Source organism: Adelges cooleyi, unplaced genomic scaffold (assembly GCF_023614345.1).
Source record: "Adelges cooleyi isolate 19-005CV unplaced genomic scaffold, UGA_ACOO_1.1 ACOO_flye_CR_arks_rails_tigmint_CR_PRNA_8, whole genome shotgun sequence".
In the NCBI taxonomy this organism is placed as follows: Eukaryota; Metazoa; Arthropoda; class Insecta; order Hemiptera; family Adelgidae; genus Adelges; species Adelges cooleyi.
In genome coordinates, this window is record NW_026096513.1 from 4,424,778 (window position 1) to 4,452,393 (window position 27,616).

Genomic DNA, 27,616 nt, shown 5'->3' on the forward strand with positions numbered 1-27,616 from the left:
CTCGTGGCACGTTTAAACACAGGTCGCCTATTAAAATTATACCAATAAATAAAAGTGCATCGAAAACGAAGGACAAATCCATCGGCGTGAGCGCACACTTTCCAAAACTAGTTTACATTATTATTTTAATATTATATAAAATACTAGTAATATTAATTTTACAGCACACGACAGGACCGTATGCCTCTAGCGGCGACTATTATTGCTAAAGCGACCAAGGGAATGTGACAATAAAAACTAAGTCTTAACTAATATAATACACATGTCAGGTCGACCGTCAGAAGTTAACAGTGTTGTAAAATAATTGATTAAAGTGCACGTGATGGTATTGTATACAATTATTTTTATACCAAATGCATTTTCATTAAATAATTACCGCTAATTAATTGTTTTAATATAAATGTATAAACTATAATGGATCATTAAAGAACGGTATTTAATGATTATGGGCTGAATGTACAGGATTAAATTTAAAAACTATAATTTTAAAAAGTTATTTTTAAAAAATAATACAATAGTTCATATCATTTTTTTTTATTAACAATTCAAGAAATATAGTATAATATTTGATTTTAAATTAAATTAGTAGTTAATATTAACATTTTAGTGATCATTTGGTTGCTCTAAACCAAAACAAAGTAGGTAGTTACCTGTGTTTTTGATAGTTTAAGAAAATATAAACCATTTTGAAAATTTTAATTGAAATTCGTTGATAAAACCATGTGATGAATGAGCTTGTATCAATAATAATAAATAAAAATCCAGACTTTTTTCCTTGTTGATTTATTGCCGCAAATGTCAACTGACAGCACACAATAATATTATATCAGGAAGGAGGGGTGGGAGACTATTAATTGTGTTTACACACCTCACTACTAATATACTGAAAGCATAACCAGTAATAAAATATTATATTTTTAAGATAATTTTTAACAACAAAAAACAGTAGTCTATTATCATTGTGTATCATACTATTATTATCGTAACGTGTAGATGATTTGTCTTACACAATTGTAATTCTTAATAACCAAACAAAAAATATACACAGTGTGGCTATAATATAAAAAAGAAAACAAATTTGTTGTTTTGACAAAACAGCTTCCGAAATTCCTATATCATAATATTATTGCAATTTTAGGTCAATACTAAGTTTTATTTGGACAAACATCCTAAGAAAATTTCGGCCACGAGGCTCTTAAATGACAACAATTTTTAGGCGTTTATTAAACGGTGTTTTACAAAAGAGTAAAGTCAAGTCTTGTTTTAATAAATTGCATCAGTCAATCGAATAGCACACATTCTTGACACAATACAAGGATTTAAAGAGTAACACAAGCCAAATAGTTTCAATGTACCTATCCAATTATGCGTCACGCTCGGTATAACACAATACCCTAACCTAGTAGTTTTTGGCGGCAAATTTAATTCATTTACCGTGAAAAGAAAAAACCAACAAAACTGTAGTCTGTTCACTGTTCTCTAGATAAAGAATTTTCCAAAACATACAAAACTACAATCGGTATTTTATTTCAAAACCACTGAAATGAAAACAACTAGTTATCTTTAGGTTTAAATTGATGATAAATATCTACAGTAGAAAGTTTTGTTAGGTTTAGTTTGAGTGGGTTTGATTACCACTCGACTAGTTAAGTGCCCACTCCAAGACAAAAGTTTACACTATTATAGAAACTAACTTTTAACGATTACTCAATTATTTTGGCATCGATAAAAAAAGTTTTGTGGTTAAATTTTACAAAATAATAAATACTTCTGAATTGTGTTGATATAATCCTGTAAATTTCTAGATCAATATTAACTAAGATCGTGATTTAATAATACAGATTTTCGAAAAAACTAAATTTTCAAGATAATAAATTTTAAAACTATATTTTCAAAAAATACTCGACCCGTTTAAAATACTAAGACAAAATTTAATTATAAATATTTAAACATTCAATTATGTCTGTCTTTATTACAGTTTGGTTTTTTTATTTTGAGATTTTTAAGTCCACGAGTCCTGCATACAAAAACAATCCGAATTGTGTTAATTTTTACATGCTTTTCTTTAACTCGCTATCACGTACGTACGTTGTATGGGTATTTTTCAAATCTTGCAAAATTAATTTAACTCACTTCCTAATGTCGTATAGGGCTGAAACATGTTACAGACACTCATTTTGGATGACAATACAATGTTCCGTTATAATATGGAACCTGGACATCTAGGTCACAAAAGTCGGGGGGGGGGAGGTCAAATATGGAGGTCATTTCACTCAAATCTTCCAAAATGAATTTAGTAATCTATTCACCGATTATAAAGTACCTAAAAATAAGACCATTTTTAATTTTTTTTTTAAATATGCTTTTCTAAAAAATAGTAAAAAAGTGAACTAAAAAGTAAAAAATAATTTTAATACAAGAACAATTTACCAATCAATGTACGCACATTTTATTTAAAATGTCAATTACTTTATAAGCAACTGAAAATTAACTAGAGTTTTAACATAATCTAAAATGTTATTTGATACATTTATTAGAGACTTTGTTGAATAGGGTCCACGCTTTTCTTTTTAGTAAAAAATTAAAGATATTTAACATTATTTAAAACTGTAGTTAATTTTTGGTTGTTTTTAAAGTAATTGACATTTTAAATAAAATTTGCTACAATTGATTGGTAAATTGTCCTTGTAGTAAAATTATTTTTTACTTTTTAGTTCACTTTTTTACTAAGTCTACCCCCTTATTTAAGAGTTTTTATTTACAATGTCATTGCAAAGAATATTGTATTACTTAATTATTACACATTATTTATTATGCACTATCAGTAATATGTACCAATACCATTTTTTTTATAAGTATCGTCAAAATAGTTAACGAAATACGTTTAAAAATACAAAATGTGTTCGTTGAATTAATTCTAAAATTTACATATCGCCTAAATTCAGGTTAAACATGAGCGGAGTGGAAATTATAAGTTCAAGCCGGCAAGTTACAGAACTACAGAACCCAGTATAGTACAACGTCTTCTTTGTAGGTACTAATAGTACAAGTGTTTGTGTTTTTTTAATGGTTCTAAACATGAAAACCAATATTGTAAAAAAAAAAAACACTTGGTCACTTGGTACGAGGACGACGATAGAGCGACTGCGACAATTTCAGATTTATATCAGATTTTATTCGGAAAAACGTCCATAGTTTACTCTTCTCTTAAATATGGCGTCTTCTCGAGGAATGCTATTATGGTTATTTTCCTAACGAAAATGTCGTTTACCACGTGCGACACGTCATTAAACGTTAAAGCGCACAACACGTTCAGGAGAGAGAACCTCTATTGCGACGATGATCATTACAGCACAAACGTACAGCACCATCAGGACCCCTTTGGAAAGGATGAACGCACACACAACCGGAGTTGTTATATACATTATACATGCATTGCAGTAAACCGGCGTGGATCTAAACTTAGATGTGTACGGAAGCAACACCCCCCCGACCGGCTATATCGAAGTTACATTACACTGTTGTTACACATTGGTGCTGCTGCGAACGGCTGCATGGCGATTCCCCTGTATACTCGTTTGATTTTTTTCACGGTTTTGTCGGTTAACGCGCGTTTCCTGTAAGGCGGCGGCCTCCTCCTACCCGTGGAAATTGCAGCAGCGGAGAAACAAAAAAAAAAGTCCAGGATTTATATGGTGTTATTGTACACTGAAATCCTAGTCTCCTCGAAAACACGTGTAGTCTTAAAACCGTTTTGGCCGCGTTCGATGAACTTGTATGCTGCCACCGCAATACACGTTGACTCGGAGCTCATATCGTTAAACGTTCAAGAAAGTAAAACGCTACAAAGAATACTCCAAAACACAAAAAGTTTTCTAATTAAATACTATCATGTATTATCATCAGATACTCGTAACATATTCAGTGATAACGTTTCCTACTCAATTCGCCGGGAACACACTGTACTAGATAATAGTCTATAGTAGTCTATAATAGTCTATAGTTCCATGCTAAAATTATTCATTATGACTGTATCCTTTGAGATCCTGCAAAGTACCGTGATATAACCCTATTTTGACCGCGTACAACTACGTCCACTCCTTACCTATTTTGTGTACAAGAAAAATTGTACTCCCCAAACTAGCCATTTAAGCGTCCCTGAAAAAATGTCTAATTTAATTTAACCTAACTTAACTCAATTTATTTCCCTGTGCGACTCTGTGTCTCCTCTGTAGGACTATAAATTTACAAAACTCTAATTTGTTAGTACTCGTAGACTAAACATGACAACAGAAGCATTCTAATATGTCATTATTTTTTTAGGTAAGTTTAGACAACGTGTATGGATCCAAGCCTGTGATGGATGTACTATCTCTAGTTAATTGTTTGGCAGTGAAAATCGGTTGTCCAGTGAAAACAACATTTGGCAGTCATCAACAAAGGGTGATAATTAATATTAACATGGCAGGCTAGCTCCTTCGACCAACAAACTGGCGAATTTCGTCACGGTCCGAGCGTTTTGGGAATAGTCCGATCCTGGTCTACCTTGCTGCTTATCATATGTCCGTTCACCAAAAAATTTCCAAAAAAAATCATCCTATCGCTAGCCAATGAAACCTGACCTGGACCACAAGTACAGCACAACAAGTCGGTCGGATGTCGCTAGTGTTTTTATGTTGAAAACACATTCATGTTATTCATTTATACCGCCAACAGAGTAGGTATAATCACAAAAGTGATGAGCTACATCGAGTGCTGCTACCGGACGTTATTGTACTTGGCTGAATAAAGACTCGTTGGGATTACGTCAGAATTAACTGGTCGCCTGATTAAACGGATCTAATGATTATTGTGTAGTAATTGATTTTACTCTCTGTTGTAGCTAGTGTGTGTATGTGTGTGTGTGTGTGTGTGAATAAAGATTGCGCAATTGTATTTTTAATGCGTTATTAATTATTGTCGTACACTGTTTACAAAACAAGCGTGTGCTCGAAAATGTATATAAATTATCATTAATTACTATTACATATACCAACATCATCGATATAGTAATTAAATAATTGATTATTATATAATAACTGAAAGACCGGATCAAGACCGTCCCCGAATGACTAAATTACAGAAAAAATGAAGTATTTTGTTTTCATCCAATGATATGGCAATCGATAAAAATGGCCAGGCGAAATGTATAGAGAAAAAAAACACGGTCGCACCGGTCGTTAATCCGTTATCCGAAATGTTTAATTCAAATATAAACATGACCATAATATTATTAAAAAATTGGTTACAGTTACGGTCGTCGAATGAATATTTTTACACCGCGTGTATACCTCGAGTCAAAAATTGTTGCGGCAGGTAAGTATTTTATTTTGTAAAAAATAATAACAATAAAAAACATCTTCGATACAAAAATCATTGGCCGCTGTCGCCGTTCGGCTGTGACCGTTATCGTAAACCGAGTGCGTCAGGTTACGGTCGGATACACTTCTTATGTAACCGACCATAAAAAAAAAATTAAGACTGTTGACATGCTTTTGTATCTCATCGTGCAAATAACCCAACAGAAGTTTGTGCACTATTTTCAACGATCATCTTGTTTACTTTGTTTGAAACGGACCAATCTTCCAAATGCCTGCAGGCCTTGGGTTTACCGCGCATTGGACAGATTTTCAGAAATGGCCAAGTAGTTGAAACAAAGAGGAGATAGGGCGACATAACAAGAGTAAGACGAGTAATAATGCATCCCAATCGATATTTTATCGCAAAACTAAAAGGTCGAGATAATCTACTAATTCCGTGCAGCTGGCGGGAAAAATATTTTTTCAAGTGTTATAACTTTAAAAAAAACCTAACTTTGTCACAAAAATGCTTGTATCGTAACTCAATATTAATATTTTTTAAAGTAGGTACTATTTTAAAAAATATAAAAATATTGCCCATTTTGTAATTTATGTTCCCTATTCACATACAATTAATTATACGTTGTAATTTAAACCCTAAATAATATTACTTACGCAAAATAAATAAGTTGACTTAATCAAAATGAATGACATAACTTACACAATAAATGTTGTGACTTTTGCGTCCGGAAAAAGTATTTAAAATATCTGAAATACAATTCAAAGTGAGTAAGTGTGTACTTGTAATTGAATAACTTTACTTATGTTTCTCTTAAAAACACCCTTTGGAAAAACTATTATCAATATACATTCATTGAGTCTTTCCCCAAAAAGTCATAAAAAAGCTAGGTTAGCAGCAACATTGAACCACGATCTAAAGAATCTAAATTCAAAGTTGTGTTTTACAAATGTTGCGTTTTTTATTTTTACGCATATTTTTTTTAATATGTTTGATAGTATTTGCTGCAGATAAAAATAACAAAATGCGAACCAATGTTATCATTTTTTTCAATAAATAAATAATTTTAACAAGAACAAATATTGTAATTTGAAAAATTCAACATACTTCTATTTCAAGTATAAAAGGTAGCCCCATTTTTAATAAAAACAAACTTTTTAAGCTTTAACAAAAAAAAAAAATTCAATTATAGTTTAAGTATATTTTAAAGTCATTTTTAGCCCAAATTGTATTGCAAATTTATGTAATTCACGGCATATATATGCAAATGCATATTTCGGTTGATTTAATGCATGATCTCCTTTTCCGGGCCTCAATATTAACAGCCTTTCGATAAAGTATTGTGGTCTATCCATCCCAACGCGTTCTCGAGCAAGCATCTGCCCGGCCATAATACAGTTAAGTCCATAATATAGAGACTTAACCCAGGTCGCGGATGGCCAGGTGGGTGGTGGGAGGTAATTGACGAGGAAAGCAACTGCGGAATGAATAATTAATGTTATTTTTAAAACAAACACTCCGAAATGTGTTTCAAACACGAGGGGGATAGTCCGAAAGACTGGCGAAAACCCTTTTCTTTCTCTCTCTCTCTCTCTCTCTTCCTATTCTCCAACGACTTGTCTTGGCGAATTTTTTCCATAAAATCACAAAACAAAGCAGCTGCCGTTAGTCTGTCCAGGTGCAGGCAATTAATAAGGGGGGGGGGTGGGCGGCGGAGACCGTGGCTGGTAAGAGCAGCAGTCATTGACGCGGGTTCGACACTGGCGCGTGCCATGCGGTCGAGGGGTTGCCCGCGTCTGGATTGAAGTTGGCCGTGACAAGAAAGAGAGAGAGAGTAAGAAAGAAGGGTCATAATAATAATAATACGGCTACAGCTGGGACACGTTAATGGAACTTTGCCCTGTGCCGTCGTCGCCGGCTTCCACATAACATCACCACCGCCGCCGTCTTGCGTTATGTTATATTATGGCAAAGGGGAGAAAAAGAATAAATGTATGCGTACACACACACACATATTATATTAATTGTCGCGACCGACACCTTAAGGTTGTCGTGCACAGCTCCTTTAAACAGTAACACCACCACCAGCAGCAGCCGGCCGGCCCATGTTGCTCAGCACAAGCCTCGCACGTGCCCCGGTGATGACTATTTATAGACTATGGTAGGGTAAACAATCGAGAAGCTGTTCGATGCACACGGTGGCACGCCGACGGCTTCCCGTTCTACTTGTCTACGCTACTTGGAGATATGCCGGCAAAAAAAAAAAAAAATTAAATCCAGCAAAAAAAAAACCCCGTTGTGAGCCGGGTAAAATACTTAAAATGATTACGGTTACACATACTTAAAGTACTAACTACAAAAAATACACGACTGACCGGGTAGTTAAAATAAGAGAATCTTAACATTTCAACACTAAATTGTCTGTTCTAGACTTAGGGGGTGGTTGTTTCGTGTAAAACCATCGAACTACTTTTGCTGTTACTTCGGAAAAATGACTAATATTTATTCAAAATATAACATTGTCAGTTATTATTTTTTTGTACGTAGTGTGCTATATAAACAAAAATCATAATGTGTAATTACAAAAGCAATTAATAATAAATAAAAAAAAAATTATTTGTGCACTATTTTGTGTGTTATACGTGGGTAATTTAGTTTTTATCATAAAATAAAATAAATGCTAAATACGGTATAACTACATTTATATAACGTCAGTCAAAACTCGACAACACTGAAATAGAAATTCAAAAAGTTAAGTACAAGTATAAATTTTAGTTATCAACATGACCGGTATATTTTTTTATACTATCAATTCATATTTCTTACTTTAAAAATATAAATTCCCTTTTACCTCACACCCAGAGTTATGAAAAAATAAACATTCCATTTTAAATTTTTGCTGACTAAAGCATCAAATTTTTGGGATGACAAATCCTTTAATTGTAATTAAAAAGAAATCTGAATTTGCCAATACGTTTTTTGCATATTCTATAATACACGTTTAAGATAAAACACATTTGTAATTATTCCCTAGGATACACTGAACTTTCAATTCTAATTAAAAATAAGAATGACTAATTAGAATTATATCTTTTAATTACTTGTAATACGCCTGATGGTAAAGAGTTATAACGTTGCATATGGTTATTTATATGTAAAATAGTTTAGTTGCCTTTGCATTATTTAATTGCAGTTACCTCACTTTGTCCTACACTAAAATGATAATGAGTTTTTTAATTATTGAATTAAAATATTTTTAAATATTCCGCAAAAATTATAGAAACATTTCTGTTGTTAATATATCTATGCAGTGCGCACTCCGCCATTGGTGTAGGGGCGTGATTTAAGATACACAAAAAATAACATATTTTATTTATTTTAACTATTTCTTATAATAATAATTGTGTACTATAAATTGGTGTGATAATTATTATATAATTTTAAATTCGAAAATAAATTCAATATTCATTATAATACAAAAACATATTTTCGTGACTTAGGTAAATACCAATAAATTATTACGTAGCACTATAAAATTTTAATTTAAACATTAAAACATTTAATAAAAAACCTTTACATTTTAAAAAAAAGTGTTAAAATTAAAAACAATTTTTGTGTATTCATATTGCAAAACCCGAGAAAAATAACGAAAAAACTAATTTTTAATAATAATCAAAATTTAATTAATTACATTTACTATTTAAGAGCATCAATGGCTCTATCATTTCTTTTATTTTTAGTGGAGTTACTAAAGATTCCAGTAAAAATGAAAAGAAACTAGTTTTTTTACTGACATATTTTTTTTTGTATTGTTGTGACTATCCTGATTTCCTGAACTTTGCAACTTCCATGTGACATGCACGATATATATATATATACACGTGTGTGTATATAATCGTTTGTTCCATTAAATTTGTTACTACGTTTATATATGTTTTATGTACATATTTTGGTTTTTTAAACACATATAAACCCGAGCCCTTTGACAATAACATTAATTATATAATTATAACTTGTATTAAATAAAATAGTATACAACAATAAACGTACATATACAACCCAATCGATTTTTAATTTAATAATTCAAAAAGTATTTGTTTTACGTCATCAATGCAATTTTTTTAAATAAAATTTTACTAAAATAAATATAAGTGCTCAGTTTAATGTCTCGACCAGTTGACATCAGTTTCGATTTCATAGATTTAAAGTTATAACACTTTAAGAATGTATAATATAATATTATGAGTACAATTCCGGAACGGGTAACCTGGACTTTTTTTTGCTGCTGAATGGTAGACGAAACCCTGGACTAATGGCGAAAAAAACAGCGGCGAACAGATTCCCAACTCATAAGTACATCACAGTATATCAAAATATTATGAGCCCATTGGTCAGTACTAGGTATACGACAATGATTACATTAATTAAGCAACTAAAGAACACAACGATACATTGCCAATTAAATATCACAGCATATGCACATTTCTGACCGAATGAATTATAATATGCACGATTTATGTGTTACAGTGTTACTATGTTATGTGGCAGTGTATAGATTTATTTTTACACTTTGACCTTTTGATTAAAGCATTCGGCAACACAATAATAATATTTTGATATGATATCTTAACGGTTATATTGTTGTGTATAATATAATTATGATTTGTTCCTCAAGTAAAATAAATACACTTGGTACCGGGAAAAAACATAAACCTCTAAAAAGTGCCGCTTTCGTAAGACATCTCCGAGCAGTGATTTCTAAAATCTAAAACTAAAAAAAAACACCACCTCTTAATGTTTTTTTCTTACCTTTAGTCCGTTGTGCAACAAACATTAACGCGTCACTATGGCCAAACTATATAACAGCTTAAAAGAGAGAGAGAAAGAAATAAAAACAAAAAAACAAAATTTTTTGAACCAAAACGCGGGCAACTGTTTTTGGTTTGTAGTGGCCAACTGAACGGCTATTACAACGAACGTTTGTTGTTCTCCAAAACAACATCTAATGACCAAAATAGAAGAAAAAAACGTTTAACGTAGTACTGCAGTGATGACCAAACCCGTTTGGAAGTGTCGATGATGATATTACAGATAATAAACTGGCAATATAAGTATTTATGTATTAACAGGTCGTTCGAATTTAAATTTATGTTGAAAAAACAGTTCTATTGGAACAGTAGTTTAAAAGTAATTTTAATAAAAAAAAAACAAAACGAAAAACACAAAATATAGTGCATTTACATATTTTAAATCATCCATAAAATTAACTTAAAATATTATGCATTTGGACAATTGATATTGCTAATATAGTTTCGCTTTTCAATTTGTTCTGCACCTTTTTAAATTCTTATTTTTTAATGACTTATATTCAAAAAGGTTAGTTATCATTTCTATCTAGTTCTAAAATAACTATAACGAGGAAACTTTTATTCTTAAAATTCTCAAAGAAACTGTTTAAAAAAATGTCTACAATTTATTTTTTAACAATAAAAATAAAAAGTTCTATGAATTCTCTGATTCTTAATGTCGGTTCGGAGACCTATACCAAAAAATGTTTTACAAAAACCGCAATAATAGTTTTTAGTTGAAGAACAATATATAAAATTAAATTTCCTATTACGTATGAGTCCGCAACCACGGGAGATATTTTTATGTCCACGGGAGGATCTAAGGATATGTTGACTGATCTACAAGTGAACCAACAACTAACTGTTTTCATTTTGGAGTATACTTCAAGAAGTACCAACATTAATAGTACAAAACATGTTAAATTTAAATATTTTCCATTATTTATGCATTTAACCTCCTGTACATTTTTTTTTTTAATTAAACCTGATAACCTTTTAACTGTTGACTCGTGTTAAAAAAAAAGGGTCTACCTTTTTCTTATAATATACAAAATACTTTTTTTTAAGTCACACCATATTAAACTTTTTTATTTTCAATAATTCAGTAGGTGCCTCGACAAAGTTTCTGCGTTCTAAAACACAGGTTTCTAAGAATGTATTTATAAAATACAAATATTTTAGTTAACCTTTTTCCATACAAAATATGTTTAATAATTAATGTTGTTTTTTTCATGCCAAGAAGGTAATCGAAATAAATCTTCTTTGCGTACTGTTAATAATTATTAAGGGGTAAAATATAGGCAATTTTTGACAAAAGTAATTGTTCTATGACAAATGGTATTTAAGTAAATTTACGGAATACGGATGTTAAATTTGTATACACATGGGTATGACGATACATTTTTAACTGCTGAGCCGATTTGTTTATGTATCAAATATATAGATTAAGAATCGTCTCTAAAAGTTACTTTATTCGGCCAAAAATTTAGTTCACACATTCCACTTCAAAATTTAGAAAACACCGAAAAAATTTAAATGCTTTTAAACTTAAAATTACGGCGCACTGTAACTTTTTTCTTTTAAATAGTTGAATACGTTCCAAATTTGTATGGAATATTCTATAGACAAACCAAAAAATATCATAAAACCCTTTCTCCAAAATGGTTAATATCAGTTTCTCATTTTCGCTTTTTTTATGTGTAGTTTTAAGGCTTGGGTCTGGAAATCACACCGAAGATAAACATCTAAAACAAGTGGGAGTGAAAACAGGCCACGTCTTCAGGATATCTCATGGCTACCTTAATGGGAAATGAGGAACCAGTTAGGTTAAGTACCTTGTAAAACTTGAGGCGAGCCGCTTACAGTAAAACACCTTCTCGTCTACTGCCGAAACCAGATCTAAACTAAGGATTTCAGACAATCTTTTTAAACCTCTTAGCCCACAAAAGGACAACACATTTTAAAATAATTATTTTATCCCTATAACTAATTAGTAATTAATATGTATAATTAAATTTAAACTTTTCTGTATATACTCATTGTGTCATAAATAACCTGTAGTTATTTTTGTAAGCTAATAACCTTAGTTGCTGTTGATGCTTAAACAAGAATAAAAAAAAAGGAAGAAAATATATATAAAATCGAATTTTAATTACAATAGACATTGTCTACAAAAATGTGTCATTTACAATAAAAATTAATAAAAAAATTGTTTTGTCAAAAGTGATACGACGTAAATTTAGCGACACAACTTAGAAGGCAGATTCTATATAATCTAGTCCACCTTAGAAACTCCCACTCTCTCAGACTGGCCCTAATAATAATTATGTTCATAATAATAATTGTAGACAAAAAAACGGCCTGATAAGTATAATATCTGATTGACGAGTGACGACCGACAGCTATGTAAACACATTGTGCCACGTCATTGGAAGCGTATCCGGTTTGAAGAAAAAAAATATATAAATTAGATAATTATTACAACGAATTCTACAAGAAAGCGAGTACTTGCCTTTATCGACGATAACTATAGTGTTATTATTATTTCTGTAATTATTAGCTAGTCCGAATTCTTGCCAAAAACGGTAGAAAACTGTAAAAAATAACTTAGATTTTCAGCTGGTTATCTGAGATTAAGAAGCGTCTTTTGAATATTGTTGTTGGGTCTAGGGTCATGTATGCCGAGCATTGGTCGAATTTAATAGTTGGCTTAACAACAAAAGTATTGTCAGAGAGTTTATAATCGATAAGTTATTGTATACTTACCACTTGGGACGATACATGACTCCAGTAAGATTCCACTATGATTCCTGGAACAATATAGGATTTTGGTATTAATGTCATTATTTTATAAAAATCGAACACTATTCAAATTGTTTACCCTTACATGATATTTAATAGTTTATAAACTGGTTTTGACCGACAAACCGGGTCTTTTAGTACCACTTCTAATCTAAAGGTAATAAAAGGAGCAGTATGATTATTGTGTTTTCAGATTTATTATTACTCTCTTATTTTCTCCCGCCATCAAATCTCTAAGCAATAAAAAATAGTAACAATATCAGATGCCACTTAAGCTTATGATCCGTCCAAATATATTTAAAATCAGTGTCATTTCCATTGGACGACTTAGAGAGGATGAAGGAAAATGATAACTCAGATAATCTTGGACCACTTTTTTATGGGAAAAAACTATACACCTTAAGTCCCTATGTCAATACCTCTAAAGATTTCATCAACATCTCTTTTCATTTAGAGTCTCGTTGATTTCTAACTGACAAAAGAAACCAGAATCAAAATGTAAAATGTTTTTCTCATAAAATACTGTGTTAACTATTTAGGACACAAAGAGTTAGCGCACAGTTGACAATTTAAGGACTATATTTCAATGTTTTACTTATAATATATATTTTTTTTTTATTATCATCCAACCATTGTTCGAGAGTAAAATTGTTCAACCAGGCAAATGTTTGATATATTTGTCCAGAAAATATGGGTTTATTCACTGCCTAAAACTTAACTGGATGTGGCTTTAAAAAAAAAACTGGGTTGTTGTTATTTATGGTTTAGACTGTGATTTTAATGTGTATGTTGCATATTAATATGGCATGTGCGTACTCAGAATGACAATTAATAGAATTCTTCTGAAAAACGGATCTCCAGACGAGATCCGGCAGACGACGACTAGTACCGGAATTGTTTTAAGCCGAAGACAGATTAATTATTCGTGCACTCGCATAGTAATAGCCGAGTAATTATAATAAAATAAAGATTTTGTATATATTTTCGGAACACGGTAGTTGGAATTTGAATTTTTTATCACGGACAGAAAAGCAGTGGCAGGTAGCAGAAGTACTGGTGCCTAAGTACAACATAATAATATTGTGTACTGACTACTGTACAAACACAGGAACGGTTTTTGGAACGGATTTTCGTTGGACAAACGTCAAAGCATTGAGTTCTCTTCTTCGTTATCGACCGAGTCCGCCCAAGATAAGTGAAATTTCTGAAAATAGATTTTACACGTCAAACTAACCGTGATTAATCTTTTCTCGTTATCGTTTCGTCTGTGCCGTAGTATTACACCATATCGTATCATCATATTATTAAATAATATTATATAAAAAAATGACTTGAGTCGCACACACTTCAACTTCACGAGGGCACTACCTGTTTATTAAGGAGCAAAGTATAGGCAATTTATCCATAAAAATTTGACAGCTAATCAATTGTTTAACTCTTAGAAAATGTGCTTAGTGCAAAAGTACACACCCGAAAAAACACGATGATAGTTTAGACGTGGAGTTGCGTATGTATTAGCTTACAATGGTGATTGTGTTTTTTCTTCTATATTTATGTTTAGCCCACGATAACTTTTTAACCAGCTGGTTGAAGCAAGTCTTTTGATCAGAATTCGTACCAACAACATATTAATGAGTCAAAAATTACCCATTTTTCTTTAAAATCACCAAAAAAACACCCCAAACACAATTACACAGTTTTCAACTTAAACTATGACACACTAGACATTTTCAAAAATAGATAAGTAGTTCCAAATATGCGTGAGAAATTCTTTAGATAAGTATTATACCGATAAATATTACAGTGAACCATTAAAACATACCCTTAACCCGTATCCCTAGAAGGGATTTTAAATTCTTACTTGATTTCGCTATTCTAGATTTAGACTTGAAATTTAAAAATTAAATTAAGTTTATAACAAACACATATTAGTAAGAAAAAAAATCTGATAAAAAAAAAAACATTTGAATTCCGAGTAAACTAAGTCCGACAGGTAAACCGACAGTTAATAGTAAAAAAAAGAAAATGTATTTTATTGTTCAGTTTTTTTAAATTACCTACGTATTTTGTTTTTTAAATACTTTGTCAGTTGTGTATTTTAGGTGATATTTTATTTTGTGCGCACTACAAAAAAAAAAAACTATGTTTTCGACATTGTTTTACCTTTTTTTACAGAAAACCACGTCTAGCCTAGCGACTAATGTATTGGGCCAGCACTTGCAAGCCGCAGGGGCGGATGTTGTAAAAAAAAAAAAAGAGTCATAATCTTAGTTGTTATTATTCGAAAGAAGGAAACGTGAAAAAGACAAAAAAATAATAAATTCCGACTGATGCTGCCAAGAACTGCTGCAATACACGGTTATTATTATTATTATTTTTTTTTATGTACATTTTTTGTTTTTTTGTTTTTGGCACACCGATTTGTTGGATAGCGCGTTAAAGGTGGTGTCCGCCGTGTTTTTTGTCTGCATAAGGTTGTCGGGCGGTCCAAACGACGGCGGCCCGTCTCACCGTCGGCCGTCGGGACGCCATATAAGGAAAGCGTCCGGGGCGGCCAACCGACGTCCTCCCCACTCGGCAGCGGCGGCTAACGGCCAGCCGTCGTCGCTTTGGCGTGAACGTGACGCCGACCGCGATTGGACGGATCTCGGCGGGACGACGGCGGTATTGTGGAGGAGGAAACGACGGACGGAGGGAGGTAGGGAGGGACCTACGCAAATCCCAACAGCTGCGGACAAGCAGACACACGGTATGAGGAGGAAAAGAAGAAACAGTAAGAAATATGTCAGGGGCAAAGGATCACACAACTGTGGTGGACAAAAGACTTGGACGGCCGGCCGATTAGCCGTCGGTTGGCCCAGGGAAGGGTCAAAAGTTGAAAAAAAATCAAATACCGTAACAATTTAATGTTGTATCACAATTAGATGCTCAATACAACTTTTTCCGATCTACAATACACGATCTAACACGATTTATCGGTTCAGAATTGTATCTTATACTCCGGTATAACATTGTTTATCATAAGTAAATATAACACGAGAGTTATGTCCTATATAAATATGAGAAATAATGGAAAATCAGCTGACAAGTTATATGATCACTGTACAGTAATAAAGTTTGCCCTTTTTTATGCATAAGAACCAAAATATATGTATTTTTTCCGAATATTAACTAGTTTCGATCAACACTGGGCATAGTCCCTATTGGTCCAAGACAAATAGCACTCTTATTACGTGGAAAAAAGCTTTTTTCGAATTATTTTATTTGTAAAATATTCGAATAGTTTTTGTACTTCTATAAATTATTACTTTGTTTATCATTATAATATGTATTCACCGTCTAAGTTAGTTAATTTTTGTCGCAATTAAAACACATCCAGCCGATTTCATCATCATTTGTTAAGTATTTAACTTATTGTAAATTATATTTAACATTAAGTTAGTGAAAATCGGGTTTCATCGAGATTTGTTAGCCTTAACACGTTGTTAAAACGATTGTTAAGTTTTGAATCAGTTGAAATCAGCTGGTTTAAAAGTTAATTGGCATGTTAAAATGCCATAGATCGAATTATTAATTACTAATGTCTAATTGAGATTTAAATATAAAATTATAATATTATCAGTTATCACATTTCGTGATAACCAATGAGAACGTTGGAATCAAGGTAACTGCTTTGGTAACCCAACTAACAGTTTGCTAACTTAACAAATAGAATTTAATAATAATATACGTTTATGGTGAATTACGCCTTGGTGAATTTTAATTAATTTAACCAGATGTCAAATTTAAATGAAATATTAACTAACATTATGTTAAGAGTGTATTTAATAATAGTTGGTGAAACCGGCTGATTGAATATTTTAACTGTTTGAATACATTTTTATACTTTTATCAATACGCTGTTCAAAGGGGCTGAAGCCCCCCTCTTATGTACTTAATCTGTATCCATTAAAAATGTATTTTTTTAATTATAATTTAATATATAAAAATATTATAGAACTGTTTTACTATGTAAACGTTAACTCTATTATATTAAAAGGGAATTTTTTTTCTAGCCCCTTCCTTTTTTTATTGCTAAATCCCTTGGCTGTTCGATATGTTTTAATTGTTATTAGATATTCAATTTAAATTTGCCCAATTCTGTCCAAGGGCCACGGTACCGAAATGTTTAGCCTCATTTAAAACCAGAGTTTCGCTAGAGTCTCTACACTTCCGGATATGTTGGTAGCTTTATTTTCTCGGGTTGTGCCTATCTACCCGAGTGATATAGTTTAGTTGGAGTGGACGTGGTGTTCTACCGCATGGCACGGTACAGTTGCGATTATTTTTTAAAATGATTTTATTATTATATACGAGAAATGCCGGGCGGCTGTTCATCAATTAGGCCGCAGAGGCCTTGGCGGGACTGGCGATGACGGCAACAGCAGCTGCTCCTTCTGCCGGCGTTTTTCTCGGGCCCCCGGGACCCGCGTTCTTTACCGAACACGCCAGCAAGTTTATTTTTAAACGCCGCCTCGCAAATGTGCGCCTGACCGTAGCCAGCAGAGCGTATAGCGCAGGGACGTCGGTATAGCAAGTATCGTAGTAGTAGTAATAATAATAATAATAATAATATGTAACATCCCATCGCATCTATCTCTCTCTCTCTCTCTCTCTCTCTCTCTCTCTCTCTCTCCCAGACTCCCTGAGTGTTCCTTCGACTTACAGCGACCGCCTCGGTAATAGTGCGTTGGCACGAGCCCCAAACTGCCGATTGTCTTTGCCTGGCGCGCACATTGTGACAAAATCCCGTGTAAACAACACCGTTACGACATCACGTTAAAACAATCACAACCGTCGCAGTGTTGACGATCCAGATACAGATAAAAAATCAGTTTAATCTAGATAAAAAAAAAATAATTATATTTCTTTTTCTAAAATAACACTATCAGTAATAACCACGAAGACTTCTTGCGATAACACAATACGTTTTAATTCAATACACGCGGACATGTTTTAGAGTCGTTCCAAAATGTTCCCAGACAAATTCGTGTCATCGGTTCAGCTTGTGGAACCTATAAGAGCCTCGGATTCTATAAAATTACCCCCCGAAAAATGTTTATGTAACACCACGGTGTACAGTCGACGGGGCGAGGTAGAGACCGTTGTAGTGTTAATTAGAATGCAAAACAAAAGTTTTTAGAGGGATTTATTAATTGTTTTTTCTTTATAAAAAAAAACTAGCAGTAAAACCTGTTGTACATACATTTAAGACAAAAGTCAAAACACCAAGTGCACTAGGTCAAACATACTTTTACTTGATACCACTTTAATATTAGCCCTTACTTCTAACTCGATATCACTTCCATAACCACCAATTCCTTGAATTTCAGACCATTTGAATTATTATAACCACTTACCGTCGTATTCAATTTTAAAACATTTAAAAAACCCTAAACAATCTGCAATGTTCAAGCTATTTAAAATCAATAGCCTCAAAATCGATCCTTTTACTGAAAAATAATACACAAGCAGTTAAAATAATATAAATATTGTTGTGTTCTACTAATGCAATTGTGGGTTTGCATTTGTTGTTTTAATTTCAGTAAATAACAATTTTAGAATAAAATTAAATAGCAAACAAATTATCTAGTTATAATTAGTTAATAAAGATGATTTTTTTTCGCTGAAATTTGAACAGCCTCTTTTTAAGACATAATAAATTAGTAAGATAGTAAATTCGTCATTCAAAATTTAAAATATCGAATAAATCGAATTGCAATATTTAGTTTTGTAATGAGGGTTTAGATGTAGAAACAGAAAACCTAATACTTAAAAAGCGAATTAAAAATATAATTAATTAGAATAGGAAAATTAAGGAGTTAAGATACGAGTTGTAATTAAAAACAATGTGGCCAACTTAATGAAATGTAGCAATGACAAAAGCGGTAACGAATATAGTCTGTCAAAAAAAACAGATAACATTTAAAAGGAAAACCTAGTTATTTTCTCCTTTCCCAAAAAGATTGAATCATGGATAAGTTATATCATTACGGTCCGTAAAACCACGATGATTTTTTTTATGAGGTACAATTATATGTATACTGAAAATTTAAGTAAGATGCTTTTGTATTTTAGCCACAAAAAAATGTAAAAATGTACGCAATCTAAAGTTTGACCGCCAGATCGCGCCACACGCACACATTTTGCTCTTAGTAAACTAACTCCTATTAAACAAGCGTCTTGACCGATGACGTGGACTTGGCCGCTTTCTTGTTCTCCAACAGGTTAGCCTTAGCCTACGCCTGAATCAGACTTCTCAGAGCTGTCGCTCTGTTGCCCTTGACGTTATCTCCTTACTAAAGTTCTCCTTCTGATTTTGGTTCACCTTGGCTGACTCCATAAACCAGTCGAGTCCTGCTCATTAACTTGCGATAAGTGTCGGCCCCCGTGGTCATTGACTACCGTTAAGTCCGTCGAAGAGGAGCAGGAGTTCCGCTCATCGGTCTCCTGTTTCCTCTTAGCGGTAACATAGCAAAATAGAAAAATATTCTGTCCAACGTATAGCAACGAACTTGGTTTTCACAAAATGCGTCTTGACCGGCAAAGCTCCCTCCACCGTCAGTTGTTTCCATACGTTAGCCGAACTCAAAAAACACAAAATTACAATCGAAAACGCGATACATCTATATATACTCTGTAACGTTCAGCGTTCGCACAGATTTTCCGATTGACCCACGCCCAATAACATATCCATGTTAAAAAAAAAATTGTATTAGAAAATATTAAAATGTATTTCCTGGGTACATACTTAATCCAATTAATGACACGAGTCTCGACAGATAGTGTAATTATTTATTATTGATGATTAATGGCACACAATTAAAACAAAAAGTAATAGCATTGGCATTAATTATTGTGAGCGCCACAGGTACATATTTAGTAGTCATTTAAAGCACATTATAATATAATCACCCTATGATTGGATGATCAATAAATTAAGTGAATGTTGTAACGAATTATTGAATGATCATCATCGGTAAATATTCTTTCACAAATAACACCACCATGTGGTATATCATAAGTCATAGCTGTAACAGTTATGAGTTATGACTTGTGTTTATCAAATACCTCGCCAAACATTCGGGACAAAAAAATTGCTATAAATTAATCTGACCTTACCTATACAATTGCACGTTCAGATAACTTTACAATTGACAGTCTAGTACTTCGTACCTAGTTATGGTTAGAAGTAATGAGGTTAATGTCCGTGATGTAAACTAGACTTCAGACAATACAGAACGGGTATAAGGATAATATGTTCTTGGCACAAAAGAACTTAGATAACTTAGGGTAATTTGGTTCACATGTTTATGTAAATTAAAAGTAAAGTACTATTACTTCAGTGCACAAAAGTATTCGATTTTGTGGTATTAGAATCCTAAGTGGTAGTACTCAATTAAAAAACTGTTGACCAATAATTATAAGCATACATGTAAGTGTATACAAGCGTATATTACTTAAAAGTGTTATTCCAACTGGTTCCATAAAATATATACATGATTATCTAACGGTTAGTTGGATATTGTTAATTGTCCGATAATTATAGTTTGCTTTAATTCTTAATGGTCTTTCGTGTTTCGAGGCTTAAATGTAATATTAGAAACTGTCTGTAAAGTGTTGACTAACAAATTGTTTCAGGGTAACACGGTTACAATAAATTAGAATAAAACAATAAAGAAAATCAGTAGTTCTTTGACTACTGAGACAAGGCCCCTCGCCAGTAGCCAGTAAACATTTTAGCTTTTTTTCACAATCTATTGTTTGACTTTATGAAGCAATGGAAGTTAGCAGGCGTTCCATGTTGACAAGTAGACCGCAAGTATGAAACTAAGACCGTGTACAAGAACAGACAGCAGGTAACTTTTTTTAGTAGGCCTAATAAAAAGTGATTTTTAATTGTACCCACGGCGATATGCACTACATTAATGTATTTATTAAATATAGATAACGACCGTCGAATAACATTATGTTAGGTACATCTACACACAAGTCCACTTAATGGATGACCGATATACATATTACATGTGTTAGCATATCCGGTAACAAGTAAACAACGGCCGACCACTTGTGTGTATAAGTTATATGCATGTAGTATTTTGTTTTGGACAAATCGACCATCCTCGGTTCTCGGCTCTTCACTATCTTAACGACAGTAAAATTTATACGATTTAATGGATCATCCATGTGATATCAACACATCAATTTTTGACTTTTATTTCCAATTTTAATTGTTAGCACTAAAAAAAAAATAAGCATATTTCCACAATTTTGTGAATTATTGTGTGTAGTACCACTATTATAATTACAACTTGTAATCGATGAATTACAGTAAAATTAACTACTTATTTCAGTAATAATTCTGAAACGTTTTGAGATAATTCCTTAATAGCAAAATATAATTAATATAATAAGACATAATTAGGTATGCGATATATCACGGTTAATTTGTAATTATTTATTTTTTATTTAGGTATGTTTACTATTTAAATCTATAAATCAGGGGTTTTTTTCTCAACTAAAAAAAACTACCAGTCAACTCTTAAATACGGATAAGCTGATGATACTGGTAAACATTTTGGTACGACGTATATCATAAATTAATATATACAATAATATACATAGTGAACTGTGAAGTATAGCAGAGAAAAGCATTGTTATCGCGTCATATTGCATATAAATTATAAAGTAAAGATAATATTCTAAAGTTTAACTTATGGTATTTGAAAATGTAAAGATAGTTTTATTGTAATTCATTAAATGCGACAAGCAATAGTAAAAAATGTATTTGTAAGGTCATTTTATCGAATATACTTTTTTGGTGGTTACTTATAAATAACTAACTTTACCCAATTATTTATGAACTACTTAAGTTACTTAAATAAATTCAACCAAGTGGACAATTATCGTGAAAGTATTTCACGAAATATTTCATGTAGAAACATAAAATTAAATTAATTTAATTTATATATTAACAAATTTAAAATAATATGTACCTACTGCCAAAATTAGTTTTTGTTTTATAGAAATTTAGCTAAAACATATTTTTGGATGATCTATAATATATAACAACTCATAAACCCCGATAGACAGGTACAATTAGGCACGTCTGAGATAACGAAAGCTAGAATAGAGCTTCTCAGTATACCTCACTCTGCCTTCAAATCAACACCGAACCGGCACTCGGGGTAATCATTGCGTAGACGTCTGTATCAAAGTTTGGAATATCGCGAGAGATCACTGGAGGTAGGTATAATATATTTCAATTACTACTGTGCCTTCCAAACACAAACACCATACATAATACATTGCACTTTCGGCAACTTAAATTACCCGATCAAACAATAAGTTACATAATAACATCACATGATTAGGCGCAACAACAGTTAATTGTATATTAATTGAATAATTCCTCCGAATCGTGTGTGATTACATAATATCCGATTCGTTTGCTAAGTTTGTATGTTTTACCAACATAATACGCCAACGTTCCACCACTTGAAAGTCCAACACAAAAGCCCTTAACGTTTTACATATTATCAATGGTCTTTTTTTTTTTTACTAGGAATCGAAACTCAGCCGTACTCGACACAAACATAATATGCGTTTACAGTCAGTCAAGTGCTGTGATAGTGCATGTGTTTTTTTTATTATTGTTATTTTTATTTTTTACAGGCAAAGCTCAACAAGCAGTTTATTTTTTCTGACACCTGGTTATCGTGGTTAGGTCGAAACGCTCGAAAAAAAAAAAAATCCAAATGAGCAAATAATAATTTTGTTTTGTCGGTCGATGAACTCGTTGTCAGATAAAAATGAAAATTTTAATAAAAATGTTTTTCTATCTATCAGCCTTAATTACGACACCCGCGAACTCGTTCAGTAAAAAAATAAATATAATACAAAAAACAGTATTTTTATATAATGTTGAAAACTGGTTTACAAATTTCAAAAATAAGACATAAAAGGTATTTTACATAATTATGTAAAAATATTCTGTACATTTTACATACAGCCACTTTTTTCTAGTAGTTCTCTTTTGACACCACTTGTGCTTTATAAATATTTTTAAAATCTATTTTTAAACAACATTACTAACATAAATATTTGCTAAATTAAAACGATTGTGTCAACTTCAAATATGGGAAAATTTGAAAGTCTAATAAAGTTTTATACGAAAAATATTTTTAATTTAGTTGTGTGTAAAAGTATTATGATTTATATTGATTAAACAAAACTGTTGTATTATCTTGTATTGTAACAAAAACACATTCGTCCGGTCATTTCGAAGGTCAAGAACTATACGTGGGAAACTCTATGAATATCCATTATGCGCCAAAAGAAAAAAATTAGACTTTCGAGATAAAGAGAAGGGTATAACGTTGTGAAAACTTATCACAAGTTCAAACGATGTACGATTATTTTTATATTGTTATAAATTATAATATATAACCTATGTTTACTGCTACAGTCAATCTAATGGATGTAGCCTAAAATATCTTTCTTCAATACTCAAATTTAGAATAAAAATCATATGTATAAATAATATTATGATTATTCATATTTATTTTCAATTATTACTTCATATGACATTTCAATTTTTTTACAACATAAAAAATTGAAATGTCATATGAAGTAATAATTGAAATAATATTGTAATAATATTATTTATACATATTATTTTTATTTTAAACCTAATTATTAAATTTAGATTAATTCCAACAATACACGACCGTTACTGGTGTTTTATTAGTGGAGGAGGATTTTATGTAATATAATTTACACTCAGATGTTTTAAAAATTAAAAAACGGGCATAAAAAACAATAATATGTAAATTGTAATTTTTATAACTTATAATATATATTTTGTAATTCTATTTTTATAAATTTAAATAATTGTTTGTCTAATAAAAACCAAGAAAATATTTTGAATAAAATTTGAGAAAATATTCAGTAAACATTTATACTAACAACGCATTGTCTAAAAATAATTGTAAAATGATATAGTATTAAATGTGGTCTAAAAACCAATGTTTTTTTAAACGTTTTGAATATTAGGTACAAATTATTATAATATAATTTTATAAAATGTAAACATTGAATTATTGGCCAAAAAATAATTAAAATATTGTTTCAAAATTTTTAAAAAATGTATACAAAGTTAAATCATAAACAAACTTAATGTTTAGTAACACCTTAGATGCACTTGTTGAGAAGATACTGGAATCCGTTCAATAAAAAAAGATTTTCTAGAAAATACAGTGTGAGTCAAGAGGACTTGACAGATTAATGTGTACAAAATGTGTCATGTAAATCAGTCATATCTTCGTGATTCACACTGTATATGAATTAGTTATAACAAATGTCAAGCAAAATAATAATTATGGACCCTTAACAAGTTTATAATATGTAAAACTTTTAAAGGAAGTTTTCAATTGTAATAAATGTTATATAACCTAGGGTACATAATACAATTTAAGTCAATTCCATTTTTTTAAAAATATTATGTATTATCTTAATATTTAAGGAAATATATTGAGAAGATATTTATTTAGCATTAAACTAGAATAATTTAATTAGCTTATAATAATTTTATTTAAGTTTATATATTCAATTTCAAAACTTCAGTTGTAATCAAAAGTTTCATTATTATTTAAATTAAAAAAGAGCTTTTTACAAAGTTATTTTATGCTAAATTTACCACCAGTAAAATATAGACACTTTCTTTTATTTTCAATAGGGGTAAAAACATGTTCTACCTTTTTCTTCATTTCTAAGATTTTCTTTCTTAGATCCTACCATATTTTCTCTCTCTTACATTGACTTAAAACAAGTCTTCAATAATAAAATCTGTTTATACTTTTTCAACCGCAGTATATACAGAGTGATTTTTTTTATTATGGGCAACTCAATATCTCGTAGGGTTTAATAAGAAATAAATGTTTTTTTTTCATGTTGTTTTTATACAATATAATTTCAATTTTTCACATATTTTTTTGTTTTTACCCCCTCCCAACTTAGTTTTTTTGATAGCAACTATTGAAACTTAAATGGTAACATATATATTTTATTAATTTTTTTAATTTAGAATAATGTACTAAAAAGTTTGACTGGTTGATAACCAGTTAGGTGTGTTGACTAAATTCTTCTCCTACCCCTAAATCACGTGTGTGTCGAACACGGGATTAAATATTAATAATAATTAGTGTTAGACACACACACACACACGTTCACATTATATGTTTTACACAGAAACCTGTAAATTACTCGGAATCAAACGGTTAATTAACAGCGTACTCGCCACACTTAGGCCAATGTAATAACTTCTTAATATAATAAAAAATAATAACAAAATGTTTCCAAAACAACGGATGTGAACATTGGCTTCTTGACGTCACTTTTGTGTGTTACACAATATATTACGTTCTCGTGTGCATATACAAAACATGCAAAGTATTATAATAATCATCCCTTCAATCCTTTCTGAAAGGCCTCGCCGGTTTGGTCGTTGCATAACGTTTTGAAAATCATTTTATCCCCCTCCCCCACCACCCATATACGATATTTTTAATCGGTCGTCGGGAATGCAAGCCCAAGTATGTATACTTCACGCCAGGACAGTTTTCGATTGAAACATAATATAAAAATACAAGGTACAATAAATATTGCCGGCTAACGGTACCGTATAACATTAAAATTCTGCACAAACTGAAACGCAATGAAATATAACAGTACATTTATGTATAATGTATAAATATATATATATTAAATTAAATAACATTTTCTGTCAATGAACTCGGCAAATTATGACTAAATAGTGCTTTGTTGCTTTAATATTCCCAAATAGAAATTAATTTAAATACATAATTGAGGGGCTTCAGTGCAAAAGGCATCGAGTTGGCTAGGTGTCTGTAAAAATAGGTTTATGCAGTTAATAAATTCAATTGTACATAATCATTGCATTTTTTATTTGCTTTTAGAAACAGGCGCTTTTTTTGGAAAAAGTAATCCAAATTTACATACTTTTTCGGAAAATCTACGTGTTGGATAAAGGATGTTTTGAATAAAATGTGCCAGCATTTAAACAAAAGGCGCTACTGTCGGAAATAGTACCTTTTAGAAAATATAAGTAGGTTTTTACCATTACACAGTTTTATGAAAATAAGTACCGGTTTTAAAAGCGACGTCTTGAAATTTGTTTTAAGTAGATCCATTTTGCATTACAAAACTTTTCAATGCATCAACTTTATTAATAAAACAACAATTTTTTATCTTATTTTTCCTCGGAAAATAGTGCGTTTTGATGGAAAGTATGGAATTCATACGATTCTCCGTCCAATTTCCCAGTGTATAGCTCGATTGGCAAACGTTTATTATGCTTTGAAACACTAATTTTTTGCAGTACACAAAATAAATACGTTTAACAACAATACTAGACAATACAATTTACGAAATTCTGATTAGTTGTCGTATTTTATACATTTTCTCATTCGATTTCGACAATTTAATAATTTTTTTTCCACCAGTTATTTTTAATTTAGATCGAAGTCTACAAATAGTGCTTAAAACTAGTGTTAATTCGACTTTTCCGTTGCTAGTCAGAAATCCTAACGTTTTTTTTTTTTTCAAATGTAAAAATTCGAACCTCGACGATCTCATCGTTAGGGTCATTACCATGTGTATACAACAAACGGTGTCGATCCGTTGCGCCTTAACTACAACCGCAGTGCTATTGCTGAGATTTACAAGTACCTCAACCTATCTCTACCTACTCTCCCCCTCTGCATTTATTCGCTCCCGGCACGCGTCACCGCCGAGAAGTACAACCCCTCCACCCCCTTCCCCCTTCGTTTTCTTATATACTATTACAATAATTTCCGTACCCATTTTTTTTTTTTTTGTCTTGGCATCGGTCCAACTCGCGGTGACTTACACACGCTCACGACGGCGGGACCATCGGCGAGCACACGCACCGTAATCGCATCTGTCGTTGGTCTCTATGTGCACAACACGTGTGTATATACACTACACGGGGCGACGACGGTATGTTTGTACTCACTGCGTTAGAATTTCCTCGTTAATTCGGTTTTTTTTTTTGCCACACACGTTTACACGGCCGGAACGAGAAGCCGGCGGCCAAGGAGGTCCGTTGCGCGTTTCCGGACTCATCGTGGACACTGTTTTTTTTTGTTTTGTGCGCACACCAAAAGCCACTTGTACATCCGAGACGCGAATGAAGGGGTGGCACTACCGCCTCTAGGAGAAACGGCTGGGGGTGGGGGGATGACCGATCGCGAACCGAAACGGACGTGGCATTAGGCGATTGGAAGCCGAGCCGGCGGGCTGTTAGCGAAGAACTGTGGGGCCCGCCGCCGGCGACGGATATTCGGCCGCGGGGGTTTATTTCAAGAGCTCGGTAACCAATTTATTTATACAAAAGTTAAGTATAGCGCGTTGCGGTACAGTATAGTGTCAGCAGCCATGGGGGTATTAGGAGAGCACAGCACGCCGCTCTAGCCGCCGCGTATGGTTTTATTTCTGGCTTGGGTCTATATAAAGATCATCGGGCAACG

General features: G+C 32.0%; 1 protein-coding gene across 4 annotated transcripts in view; it reads right to left on the minus strand.

The window, feature by feature from the left end:
• Nucleotides 1–27,616, minus strand: part of LOC126845628 (myocyte-specific enhancer factor 2-like) — a 103,281-nt gene that overhangs the window by 39,685 nt on the left and 35,980 nt on the right. For 3 of the 4 annotated variants that reach the window (XM_050584409.1, XM_050584405.1, XM_050584402.1), the window contains exon 3: nucleotides 12,972–13,015. The exons of the other annotated variant lie outside the window; for it this stretch is intronic. The gene's annotated coding sequence lies outside the window, so the exon portion shown is untranslated. The remainder of the gene's footprint in view (nucleotides 1–12,971; nucleotides 13,016–27,616) is intronic. 4 annotated transcript variants of the gene reach the window in all.